This window comes from Gastrolobium bilobum, unplaced genomic scaffold, assembly GCF_033153095.1.
Source record: "Gastrolobium bilobum isolate Gb01-03AN ecotype WA unplaced genomic scaffold, APGP_CSIRO_Gbil_v1 utg5528, whole genome shotgun sequence".
NCBI lineage: Eukaryota > Viridiplantae > Streptophyta > Magnoliopsida > Fabales > Fabaceae > Gastrolobium > Gastrolobium bilobum.
In genome coordinates, this window is record NW_026896747.1 from 1,526 (window position 1) to 16,159 (window position 14,634).

Genomic DNA, 14,634 nt, shown 5'->3' on the forward strand with positions numbered 1-14,634 from the left:
GTCACAATGGACTTGCAGTCCTCCTTTGGATTCGCAATTGTATCACTTGGGAACTGTCCTTGAGACCTTTCAGCCAACTGCCTAGACAACTGGCCTATCTGACTCTCCAAGTTTCGGATGGAAGCATCCTGGTTCTTGTGGTAGGCTCTGGTCTCATTTATGTGATCATTAGTAGTTTTGGCCAGTTGTATCATCGCTTTCTCCAACTCAGATGGCTCTTTTTGTGGCAGAGGAGGAGGTTGCAGATAGTTGTTGGATTTATAATCCAGGCCGCTCCCCTGATTCCTCCTTTGGAAATTGCTCCCTTGGCCGCCATTCTGATTCCTTTGGTATCCTTGAGTATTTTGTGGAGGCCTTGGATCATACCAAATTCCATTGACCTGGAATGGTTCAGCTCTATTGAGTGTAGGGCACTCATTAGTATCATGCGGCTCCTTGCAATACTCACAGTCAAATACATCTACCTTGGATGTTGAGAGCTGCATCTTGTCGAGCTTGGCATTCAAGCTGGCCAACTGCTGTGAAATCACTTTTTGCTCAACTAATGAGGCGTCAGTGTTCCCCAGTTGTAAAATTCCCTTCTTAGGTTGAGCTGACTGAACTGGAGGAACTGCCGTAGAAGCGTTATCGTTCCGTGCTAGGTAAGCAATCAATTCCAGGGTTTCAGCTGTTGTCTTCTTTCTGATGGTTCCACCGGCTGCACTGGTGACAACCATCCTGGTATCCGGTGTCATCCCATTATAAAAGACTTTGACCTTCTTCCCGTCTGGAAAGTCATACTGAGGGCATTTCCTGATCAACTCCTAGAATCGGGTCCAGGCTGCACAAAGAGTCTCTCCCGGCTGCTGAATGAAGTTGGTGATCTCGTTCACCAACTTGTTGTACTTTTCCCGCGAAAAATGCTCAGCAAAGAATTTAGCTGCTAGATCGTCCCATGTTCGGATACTGTTAGGAGCTTGTCGGTCTAGCCATCTGAGGCATTTTCCGGTCAAAACAAAGGGAAACAGCCTGAGTCTGATGGCATCGTCAGACACTCCAAGATGCTTGGTAGTGTCACAGATTCTCAGAAATCTGTCCATGAAGTCATGAGGATCTTCGTAATCCTCTCCTCTGAAAGGGTTATTCTCCACCAGGTTAATCAGAGACGGGTTGACGTCAAAATTGTTGGCCTCTATCTCTGGCCGGACAACACTGGAGTTCGGCCTTGCGAACATATGAGCCAGAATTGACTCCATCAACTCCGCTGGAGGTGGTGGAGGAGGCGAAGGTTGATTATCAGCTGCCATCACTGATTCTTTGTGCGGCTTTGAACCCGAAGATTCTTCTTGCTTTCTTTGCTTGGCTTGCTTCCGATTTTTCTTTGCAGTTTTCTCGATTTCTGGATCAAACTGTAAGGAATGTCGATGAACTTTACCTCGCATAAACTGTAGCAAAAAGATTAGTAACAAAATCCAATAAAGAAATTCAAAAGTTAAAAATAAATTAGGCGTAGTCAATCCCCGACAACGGCGCCAAAAACTTGTTGCGTAAAATCGGCAAGTGCACCGATCGTACCAAGTAATAAAAGTGAGTAAGAATATCGTCCCACGAGGATTGAGGCACCAAATTTAATTTAACTATTCATTTCTTATTGGATTAACAAAAGAGGTTTTTGAGAGTAATTATGTTGTGACAATTGTGAACTATTCAGTATTTCATGATCAATTCAAAGAGAAGTTTGAAAACTTAAAGTAAAAAGTTTGAGAGTTGAGAAAAATATATAAAAAGCTATTGCAGTAAAGGACTCCAACACCTTTCTGATCCCCACCTTGGAATCTTGATTAATATTTATATTTAATTACCCAATTGATCAAACAATTCACCATCTATTTATCAATTAGTTAAGCCCTAATCCCTTAGTGATCTTAACTTTATTAACCCTATTAGAATCTTAATTCCTTAGAACTTCTTTTTCATGTTAATCTTTTTAACTCAGTGAATTTTTCACGTTTCAGTTCATGTAGCCTATCCCTAGTGCATACATGAACAGTTATCTTACCCTTTGTCAGGAATTAGAATCCCAATATTCCTATTGAAAACCCTAACCCTCGCATCCTAATAGAGTCGCGAATTCTAAAAGAATTATGGATGAAGAACAGAGTACAATAAATTCAATTGAAATAATTAACTATAAACTTAACCAAAATACAAGGGGTTCACATCAAGGGTTGTGACCCTTACCACAATATAAAAAGACTAGCCAGACATATTCATGTCTGACAAAACAAAATATTCAAAAGAATTCATAAAACTAAAATTAACTGAAAAGAATGGAAGAAGAAATCTTGATTCTTCAGGCACCGAAAGCTCGTTCCGATTCCTGTTGCTCGCAATTTCTCCCGTGCAAAAGTGTGTTTTTTTTTTTAAATCTTGATTCTTTAGGCACCGAAAGCTCGTTCCGATTCTTCAGGCAATCAGCAATTTCTCCCGGAGCACCACGCAACTAGCGTGGTTTCCACGCTGCAAGCGTGGGCTTTTGAGGGTCTGGCGCTACTCGTGTGGTTCCTACGCCAGTAGCGTGGTAGCTTCTGCCTGAATTTGATCTATGGCGCTACTGCATGGTTCCCACGCCAGTAGCGTGGTAGCTTCTGCCTAAAAGGGCTCCCTTCACGCTATGAGCGTCATACCCACGCTGTGAGCGTGAGCCTTCAGTTTAGCTTTTCCTCTTTAGCTCCATTTTGTCTGTTTTTCCTACGAAATAAACAACAACATCAGTATGCAATCTCTGATTAAGATTTTAACAAATCAACAGTGATTATTGCCCTTTTTGCTTAAGATTTAATCAACATTCTTTCTCTTTTTGGTTTAGATTTCCTTATATGCTGAACGCATATCAGTAGCGGTTTCGTGAAGATATCTGCGACTTGGTCCCGACTTGCCACGTGTACTAATTCTATACTTCCTTCCTTCAAATGATCTCGGATGCAGTGAAAGCGAATGTCGATGTGCTTGCTTCTCTCATGATTCACCGGGTTCTTTGCCAACTCAATTGTTGATTTGTTATCAACTCGTATCACAGTAGCATTGAGTTGTTGTTGATCCAACTTGCCCAACAAATTTCTAAGCCATATCGCATGACATACACATCAAGATATTGCCACATATTCAGCTTCACATGTCGAGAGCGTCATGACCGGTTGCTTCTTTGAAAGCCACGTAAATGTCGTGTCACCCATAAAGAACACATATCCTGAAGTGCTTTTCCGATCGTCTAAGTCTCCACACCAATCGCTGTCGGAGTACCGAATTAACTTGTAATCTTTCGAATTTGAATAGAATATCCCGAGTGACACCGTTCATTGGATATACCATAGGATTCGCTTCAATGCCTTCCAATGTGAATAAACTGGCTCCTCCATGAACCGACATATAATGCCAACACTTTGCGAAAGGTCTGGCCTTGTACATGTGAGATAGCGAAGGCTTCTCACCAAACTTCGGTATTTGCTTGCATCGACTCGTTCTCCTCCATCAAACTTCGAGAGTTTTGCACCCGGTTCCATTGTTGTTGATACCGGGTTGCAATCTGTCATCTTGTACTTCTTCAAAATCTCCTTTGCATATACCTCTTGTGACACAAAAATACCCGACTCTCCAGATTTGTCATCTCGAATTATCGTGCCATTGTGCTCTTAAACTCTTGTATCATCTCATCATTATTCCCCATAAAAATAAGGTCATCAACATAAAGAGCAACAAATAACAAATTACCTCCACTCTTCTTCACATAAAGGGCATGTTCGTAGGGACTTTGCTGGAACCCGTTCTCCTTGAAGTATGTATAGATACGAGTATTCCATGCTCACGGTGCTTGCTTCAACCCGTAAAGCGCCTTCTTCAATTTCAGCACCTTCTTTTCTTCTCCGATTTTCATGTACCCGGGTGGTTGTTCGATGTAGACTTCTTCTTCGAGCACACCATTCAAGAATGCCGACTTGACATCCATTTGAAATATCGGCCATTTGAATTGATCCGCTTGTGAAATGAGAAATCAAATTGTCTCCATTCTAGCAAAGGGAGCAAATACCTCGTCATAGTCGATTCTCGCCTTTTGCTTGAATCCCTTTGCAACATGTCATGCCTTGTACCGTTCTATCTCACCTTGAACATTCATCTTTCTCTTGAACACCCACTTCACACCAATGGGCTGACTTCCTTTCGGCAATTCCGCTAACTCCCATGTGTTGTTGCGGTCAATTGCTTTAATCTCCTCGTCCATGGCAGTTTTCCACTTCTTGTCTCGCATCGCCTCTTCAAAACTTATATTTTCATAATCCGACAAAAGACATACAAGGTGTACCTCATTTGTTGAATCATACAAATCTTGCAAACTTCTCATTATGGGTTGTCGCGGTTCATCTTCATCATCAGTAGTTTCAGAATTTGTCGATATGGTTGTTGGTGTAGCAGTTGATGATTCTCCAACTTCGATGATAACCTCCGTTGAGTTATTCCAATCCCACTCGCATCCTTCATTAACTCATACATCACGACTCACCACAACCTTCTTGCTTATAGGGTCGAGTAGCTTGTATCCTTTTGTTTTCTCATCATACCCAATAAAAATATACTTTTTGCTTTTGTATTCAAGCTTCGTTCTTCGTGGATCCGGAACATGTGTATAAGCCACACTACCGAATACTTTGAGATGAGAAACTGTTGGTTTTTGTCCGCTCCATGCCTCTTGCGGTGTTTGATCATCCAACTTCGCATGTGGACACCGATTTTGCACATAGATGGCGCATTGTACGACTTCTGTAACAGCCCGTTGTACACCGGTATTGTTAATATTAATTATGATATTAAGCGCAGTTACAATCACAACAATTCATTTATAAAAATGCGAATAAACTTTTTCCGATTATTACGCGAGCATTTAAAAAAATAAAACGCGTAATAATTAAAAGCTGTGACCGTAACTGAAAATTTTTTCCGAATACTTATTTTAACTACTTTTACTTCTTACTTTACGTATTATAAGTTACTAAGGGGTTCCCATAAACCCATTTAGTCAATTACTAAACTGTACGTTTTTACCCTTTCAAACATGGTTCACTCATTAATTTTCTGCGAACACACCGCTCACAACCAGACCTTCTTCTCAGATTATATTTTTGTCTTACTTAATTTCCTTTTTAACAAGCTATCACACGCTCAATTCGGAGCTCATTTGCTCCGGTTATCTCCGTTTGAAATTGGATAAGCAAAACAGCCAACCAACCCCAAAACAGCTCAAAACCTCTCTCACTATCAGAATTACTGCATTAAATCCACTCATCCAATTTCTCTCAAATTTTTATTCTACAAACTAGACACCTCGATCTTCGATTCGATATATCATACGCTTAATTTGACTGAGAAACGAAGCGGGAATTAATTTCCCAAAACTGGTCCAAAACTGCCACATGAGCAGTTTGCGTTCCTCCATTTTTTCAGGTTGAAGACCAACCCAGATTTTTCCCAAATTTTGACACAAGGTAAAAGACATCTCAACCTTCAAAATGGCATATGACACGTCCCTATTGGACCTCTATGGAGGGAGATATGCACTCCCGAAACTCACCTAAAATATGCCAATTCTACAGAAATTTTGCCAGAATTTCCTTTGTTTTTCCTAAAATCCCCAAATTTGTACAAGCTCATTTATGCCTCAAATGTACCTAATAATCACATAATAATACAGTAATAATCCAATGGGTGGCACACACAAGGACCAACAACGCCTTAGGGCACTTACAACCCAATCCAGTTTATAGTTATTAGACACATAGCTCACTTTAATCATTCTTAAATAGTTGCAATCACTAACATCACTTTCATGCATTTTTTTTTCATCATACTTGTAATCATCATCTAAAATAGGCCTAAGGCCCTTCCATCATAACTTGTGATGCATCAAGGTACAATTACAATATTTGCTTTACAACTTACAACTTACAAATTAAACTTAGAGTAAACACCCTTTTTAGTCCCTGTCAATATCTACGAAGTCTTTTTTAGTCCCTGGCAATAAAAAAGGACCAAATTGGTCCCTGAAATTACAAAAAAAGGGTCATGTTAGTCCTTATGTCAACTCCCAAATATGTAGAGTGGCCCTTTTCTTGTACTTTCAGGGACCAATTTGGTCCTTTTTTATTGTCAAGGACTGAAAAGGACTTCGTAGATATTGCCAGGGATTAAAAAGGGTGTTTACTCTTAAACTTAATTACAATCTTCCAATATTACAACTTAAGTACAAATGGTAAAATAAACTACATGACATGACTACTAGACATAGGCAAAATGGCATGAACAAATATGCTAATGAAGCTCATCCTACATACATATGAGATGTTCATGCCCTAAGTCTAGCCTAGGCCACACGGCCAACAAAATACAAAATGTTAAGCACTCCACTGCTCACTCTGCGGGCCTCTTGCCCGCGGCTCCAGCTCCACTGCTACCTCCTGAAATAAATGCCCCGAGACGGGGTGAGATATACAAATATATCTCAGTAACCCAGAGGTTCTGCAGAAAACTCCGCCCAATGGTTCACTTCGATGCATATAAATAGAATAAAACAACCACTTTGAAAACGGGATATAGCAAGGGATTTAGAGAAACTGGGAAATATCAGGATATAAAATACGACGAAGCTGGAATGGTAGCTACCAATACCACGCAACGCCCTCGGCATATATAAGCGTACGAGTATCATCCAAGGTGTGTTCCAAAAACCACAACCATGATGCCCCAACCAACCATAACACCCGAGACATTCCTAGTGTGCTCCTATCCGGATCACACACCACGACCTTAGGTCAACTGGAACTCCCTCTCGGAGACCTATCCAGTGGAAGTCCGAAACTGCCCGAAGGCTAAAACTGTCTACTGGCTAGAGACTCGGTACATAAGTACCCACTGTGATATATGCATGCATGCCAATGCTGTTCTACACTACTCATACACACTTCCTACCGTTGCCATCAACTGGCAAGGTGGAACAGAAAAGGGGAACAAGACTCAGTACCAAGAGGTTACCTTAAATAGTTTTCTCACTAGCTCCGCAGCAGTTTATCCCTTAACTTAGTACACAGCAGAATGCCTACACAGAGGACATTCCCAATCACTCACATTTCAAACAATACATGCTAATTTACAATTATACATGCATTGAACCAATTACTTACCTCAATCCACTTGGTCCAGGACCAAGGGCAACTCACTGATTCAAGGTTCGGGATTCAAGTCGACGTACGGCAACCTATACAATAACGTACAGCCATCAGTACACGTCAAATAATGTCAAAACGCAAAAATCACAAAATCCTCCCCATCCTCCCTTGATGGTTCGGCCATACATGTGTTATTTGAAGATTTATTTTTCTAAATTTTCTTTCTCATTTTATTACCCATCCTTAGGTTTCCATAAGGCCAATTCAAGTGTCGTTTTTACGTTTTACGTCTTTTACTCATCGTTTTGCCTAATAATTCACTCTAGGTTCATTTAGGTCCCTAACACAAGTTATTATTTTTCCATTGATTCTAACACCTTCCAACCACCACACAACTCATCTAAGTACCATATAACTACACAAATCATCATCCAAATCATTTTTCAACATCAATTCACTCATTTTTTCTCAAAGGGTCGAATTGTGTCCTATGACACACCAAGGGGTTTCCAATCAATTTCAACCATTCCACACCTTCTATCATTCTATTTTATCATCATACGATCATACAACAACTCATTAATCAATCCTAACACATTTCCAAAAAATCCAAGTCATGACAATCCTCAAAATTTTTAAGTTATAAATTCATATTTTTCACCAATAAATTTCATCGCATTTCTAGCTCTAACACATCATTCTAACACATTATCATCTAATACACATTTTCCAATTGAGCTCTCTAACATCACAACTCATAAAATCAAGCTTTAGGGTTCAATAATCCAATCTCATGAATCAAACAACCAATAGGTGTAGAAACTTACTCAAAAGCTAGGCAATGGGCTCCTCCTACACATACTCTACCATTGGAGCACTTGGAAACTCCAAGAACATCAAATTTCTCCTCCAAGTCGTGGCTGAAAATGGGCAGGATCTCCTTCCACACACGGTTTCAAGGCTCAAGAGTGGTACCAATGGGTTTAGAAGGTTCTCCCCAACAAATTTCAACACAAGAATCAAGTGATTTTGTGGAGAAATGGCCAAGTTAGGTCCAAAGGAAATTTTGCACAATGAATTGGGGGGGGGGGGGGGAAGGAGATGGCTCGGGTTTAGATGGCTCGGGTTTGGAAGGGGAGAAGGAGATGCAGAGATGATGAATAGTGAAATGATGATGTGTTTAAGTGAATTTTAAGTGGGGTGGGTCCCGCGCCACCTCACGCGATTTAAAATGCGTCTAAACTTTCACTAAACGTCCGTAATTTCAAAACCTATTTAGAAATTCTAATTTTTAACATTAACTATTCTCCTTTAATTATACTTAATCAGATGAATCTGGGGTTTTCCGGTCGTTCGAAGAAAACACTATTTTAAGCTGTTGCGTGCGCGATTGGCACGCTTCCCCAAACTGACTTAATTCCATCAAATATTATCAGAAATCATATTTCCTAGTTCAATAGACCATTTACAACTCATATTTGAAACCTAGAGCTCAAAATTTAAATGGCACGTTTTACGGTGCAATCGTACCGCGGTATTTTTACCCGCGAAAAACACTATTCACTGATTTTTCTGAAACTTGCCTATCCACTCAATTTTTCGTTCTGAATCCATTTCCAGGGTTGTTTTTAACATCTGAGACCTTCTACTCAATTTTTATCTTCCTAGGGTTGCGTGTTGGCTAATTACCGTTTTGCCCTTTCTTTGTATCTTGGCCTAATCTTTAGAATTTTCACTAAATCTTCACTTAATTATTCACTTAATAGTTTAAACACTTAATTTAAAATTGTGAGGTGTTATAGCTTCCGCCCAAAATTCCTCCGGCATCTTCTTGCTCTTGAGCATTGATTGAACCATGTCAAGAATGGTCTTGTTCTTCCTCTCGGCCACACCATTTTGTTGTGGAGAGTACGGTGCGGTTAGAAATCGCCTTATGCCTTGCTCCTCAAAATACTCCATGAGATCGTACGAATTTGATGTGTCTACCGGTTTTCTTTTCCACCATCACTTTGAACTTTTTGAACACCTCGAATGTCTCAGATTTTTCTTTCAAAAAATAAACCCAATTTTTTCATGAGAAATCATCAATAAAGGAAATAAAATACCTCTTACCGCTAAAAGATTCGGGGGTGATTGATCCAAATATGTCAGTATGAATCAACTCAAGAGGTTGCTTAGCCCGATATTCTGCCATCTTTTGAAATGAAGTTCTCGCATGCTTGCCGAGCACACACTCTTCACAAAACTTTCCCTCGTAGTCCATGTCTGGTAGCCCGTGCACCATGTTCTTCTTCGCCAACTCGTTTAGACCACCATGATGTAGGTGACCAAAATGGAGATGCCACAACGACGCCTTGTCTTCTACGTCTACATGCAAACATTTTTCTCGCATGCTTCTCAAATTCAGCTTGTACATGCGATTTCTCCCCATTTCAACTTGAGCGACCAAACACCCTTGCCTATCTTTCAAGTGTAAAATTTGATCTTTCATAAGTACCGAATAACCTTTCTCCATGAGTTGCCCCATACTCAAAATATTGCTCTTGAGATCTGGTACGTAATACACATCTCGGATTGACCCAACTAAGCCATCCTTTTGTAAGTAACTAATCGTACATTGGCCTTTGACCTCAACCTTCGATGCATCTCCAAACGACACATGTCCAGTTTCCACCTTTCGCATCTCTTTGAATAGGTGCTCGTGTCCGTACATATGGTTGCTTGCACCCGTGTCGAGGTACCACACTGTTTCATTATCGGTGTTGCTTTCGTCGTGTGTCATCATGAGAAGACCTTCTTTCGCCTCATCTTTCGTGGCTAGGTTGGTTGTCTCTTCCACCTTTCTATCGAATCGACATTCTTTCGTGAAATGCCCCACTTGGCCACAATTGTAACTCTTATCAAAGTTGCAATCTTTCGCATAGTGACCATATTTGCCACACTTGTAGCACTCAATGTTGGAGTAATTCGACCGACCGCTTCTCCCACAACCGCGTCCGCTTCCATGCCAATTTTGTTGGTTTGATTGCCCCTTCTCCTCATAATACCCTTCTTGACTGCGGCCTCTACCACCGCGACCATTTCCTCGACCTCCACGGCCACGCCCTCTACCTCAAAAGTTTTGAGAATAGAGTGCCTTTTCGTCTTTGATTGATGCCTTGGTTTGAAGTTCTTGCTCGAATGTCTCCTCCTCCTCCTCCTTCTTACGTTGTTCGTGTGCCTCGAGAGAACTGGCGAGCTCGTCGACTGTGAGCGTTATTAGGTCCTTTGACTCTTCTATGGCACATACGACATTCTCGAAACTGTCGGTTAACGACCTCAAAATATTCTCCACAACTCGCGAATTGGTTAATGCTTCTCCATTTCGATTGAGTTGGTTCACCACGGTTTGAACATACGTGATGTAGTCGGAGACACCTTCCGACTCCTTCATCTTCATGCCTTCCAACTCACCGCGAAGAGTTTGAAGGTGGACTTGTTTAACTCGATCGACTCCTTTGTACACCTTTGCCAAAATGTCCCACGCTTCTTTTGAAGTTGTCGCACTCACAGTCTTCTCAAAGCCTGACTCGTCAACAGCTCGGAACAACATGTACAATGCCGCCTTATCTTTCGATCGCGTCTCTTTCAACGCCTTGTTTTGAGCCGCCGTATACCCCACGATAGTTGTCGGTTCTTCGATACCTTTTTGTACCACTTCTCAACCATCTTGAGACCCGAGAAGAGCTTTCATTTGGATGCTCTAATTCTTGTAGTTCTCCTTCGTTAGTCGGGATAGCGTCACATTACTGGTCACACTCTCCATTGGCTCTGATACCAATTTATTAGGAGAAGAGTAAAAACAGAGGAGATATATTTCATTAAGGCAGAAGTGGTAACTTTCACATTAAAGAAATAGTTTTTAAATTAAAAAACTTGTAACTCTACAATAAAGACACTTAACACCACAATAAACTCACATAACTTCATAAACTTAAAAACATAAAACTGAAAATTTAAACCAAAAAAAAAACTGCTGACTTTGACCTTTAATTCTTCTAAAAAACTGATGAACTAAATCTTTTAAAAATTAAACTGACTGCTGAATTAAACCCATTAAAAATTAAACTTACATTTAACGTTTATTCAACAATTACATGATCAAAATAGTGATCAATAATATTGATAGTTAAAAACAGACTGCATATTTTTCACTTTTAACGTGATCGTTATCAGAATTTTGGAATCTCATCGTGATGGTCATGATGATCATCACTAATATTCACACTAGAACGTGTAAGTCATTTCATAAGTAAATCAGTAATACATGTTCAACAATGCCCATTCAAGAACATGATATAGGATCTTTAGAATGGGATAGGTTATTGTGCCTACTCCTATTTTACCTACTTTTGCCTACCCTTTTCGTTACCGTGCGATTACCATCTCATCCAACGATCCATATTTGTGATATAAAATAAACCTTTTTTTCCCTTTTTTTTCTTCTCACTTTCTTCCATACCTTTTCTCTCTCCTCCCCTTTCTCTCTTCCTCTGCCATATACCTAATTTTTTTCCCTTCTGCCGTCGTGGACCTCAATCTCTTGACAAACTGTTCGATTCTAATGATATTTTTAATCCTTATAAATTAATACGATTGAATCGATGACTAACAAAGAAGTTTTGATGTGATTCAAAGCGGTGGTGCCACAAGGTCGATCTGTTCACAGAATCCTCCTTGTCTCTGCTTCAATATGTCGATCTGTTCTTCCACATGATAGATACTCTTAATTTCTAATAATTAATTGGCTATCCGTATCAACATAATTGCTGGAATGGCACCAATTAACCCTCTTTCCAGATTTTTCCAATATCAATTTTTTTTATTCTTTAATTTTTTTTATTTATTTTGAATCTTTTCCAACTCTGCACAGATCTTTTGAATCACATTAAAACTTCTTTGTTAGTCATCGATTCAATCTTATTAATTTATAAAATTTATGTTGTTCTTCAGATCTAAAAACTTGTTGTGATTTTTCAATCCATTGACACTGATAATTTGATAGAAACTGATTCAGAAGAAGAAAATTTACATTACAATAATAAAAACAGAGACTAATGTATATTGACGATGATTTCAAATGCTGTGGTAATTGATTTCAAATGCTTCTGCGCCGTTCACCTGGGCAGAGATTAACGATAAAGGAAAAAAAATAGGTATATGGCAGAGGAAGAGAGAAAGGGGAGGAGAGAGAAAGGGTATGAGAGAAAGTGAGAAGAAAGAAAGGGAAAAAAAAAGGTTTATTTTATATCACAAATATGGATCGTTGGATGAGATGGTAATCGAACGGTAACGAAAGGGGTAGGCAAAAGTAGGTAAAATAGGAGTAGGCACAATAACCTATCCCCTTTAGAATTCATGAGTTTCACATAAACATACCTTTGTCCATAATTGCGGAAGATCTTTAACAGTAGAATGCTTTCTCTAAGCCTTAACCCTTTCACCGTTATTGTATCTTCTTTGATAGAGATATGATACAACTTTTCTAGGCAGACTCATAATGACGTTTGTTTTCTATCAGATACCCTTATATGAAAACTGATCATATAAACTATTATATAACTGGCCTATCACAGTTATTTCTAATTAACTTCCCTTAATGGCCAAAACGTCAATTATCATTAATGCGAAACGTTACCATAATGCAAAACGTTAAAACGTCAATTATCATTAATGCGAAACGTCAATTACTATAAAGCCTCTTTTATTATTAATTAAACCAATTGACACACATTATACATGAGACACAAATAGTTTTACATAACGTTGTTTTCATCTTCGTTGTCTTTTGCAAATTCTATTGCACAAAGGTGTCCTTGCACTTCTTGTTTTCATCTTAGACTTCTTTTGCTAATGCTCTTGTCGTCGATGGTGTTCTATCTCTCATGAGTTGTTTTACAAAAAGAAATGCTTTTAAATTCATTACAAGCTTAGGTACAAATACAATAGAAAATAAGCACGTCACTAGCCTTTATAATAAAAAGTTAAGAGAAAGTGGGTAAATTATTCGAATAAGCTTTGGAATCTGTATATTACCATACTTTATGGTTTGTGAAAATTGTTCGAATCTAATTTTTTTTTTTTTTGATAACACGAATCTAATATTTTTGTGTGCACTGTAAGGTGATATTTATTTTCCCGAAAATGGTTATTGCCTGATGGAAATCAAACAAATCCTATATCATTTTCAAATTATAACACAATTGAACGGTAATTAACATTGACACTTTGTATTTTTGGACGAGACGTGAACCTAGTGTCATGTAAGCCTGCTATTAATGTTAAGATTTTTTTTTTTTTTGATAACATTAATGTTAAGATTTAACAATACAGAATAGATAAATATGTAGTGAAGCACAATACAAAATTGAATTTACATTTGTTATCAAAAAAAAAAAAAATTGAATTTACATTTAATAAATTACTGCAATCTTGTCGTTTTGTATAACGCGCATTAGATTCGAGTAAGATAAATGTTTTTGTTACTTCAAAAAAAAAAAGTTAAATGTTTTTGTTTTAGTATTTTTCGCGTGCTAAACCAATATTGAACAAATGAAAAAATTTAGTTATGCTTAGTTTAAGGAGTTGAGTACAAATATAATTTGTAGTTCAATCTGGAAAAAAAAAAAGTTAAAAGCTTCACACGAGTTGACAATTTTTTTTATGTACCAAAATAAAGTTTAGTAAACTTCGAATATAAAAATATACAAAACAATTTATAAATAAATTTGAAAATAGCGCATCCCTTCCAGTAAAAGAACAGTGACCATTTTGCTACTGTTCCCAGTCTTTTCTATCTAAATGGCACGTTACAGACTCTTTTTTCCAAACTGCCACGTGGGCAAGTTCGTTGAGCAAAGAGGCGAACTCTGATTGGTGATGTGTCACGTTCCTGGTAATGCACAAGTTCGCTATCCAGAGTAGCGAACTTGGCTGCAATAAATGCTGATAGGTGGGTGAAGTTCGCTGCCCATAGGGCGAACTAGGTGTGCCACGTCACCAATCACCAATCATCAATCTCAATCAATGTATCAATTATAAATCACAATTAATTTTGATCACAATTAATGTACCAATGACGAAACACAAGTAATGTATCAATCACAATTAATTTTGATTGATACATTAATTGTGATTGCTGATTGGTACGTTAATTGTTTGTAATATCATTGTTACAAATTCGAACGATGTTTGCGAGATAAAATATGTCAAATGAGGTGTCGTTGGGTAGATCTCGAAAAGTTATATGAAATAAAATAAAAAATATCTGATTTGGATATCCGAATTAAAAGTTATGGCCCTCCGTAGTGATTGGTGATTGGTACATTAATTGTGATTGGTACAATCAAAAGTTAATCTTATTTGTATGCTAATTTTGATTAATACATTGATTGTGATTGCT

The 14,634-nt window shown here is 38.5% G+C and overlaps 1 non-coding gene across 1 annotated transcript; it reads left to right on the top strand.

Annotated features, from left to right (window-relative positions):
• The first annotated feature begins 771 nt into the window (after positions 1-771).
• Positions 772-878, top strand: LOC133301826 (small nucleolar RNA R71). The gene has a single exon (XR_009750252.1). It is a non-coding gene; the product is annotated as a small nucleolar RNA R71 (small nucleolar RNA).
• Positions 879-14,634: the final 13,756 nt, after the last annotated feature.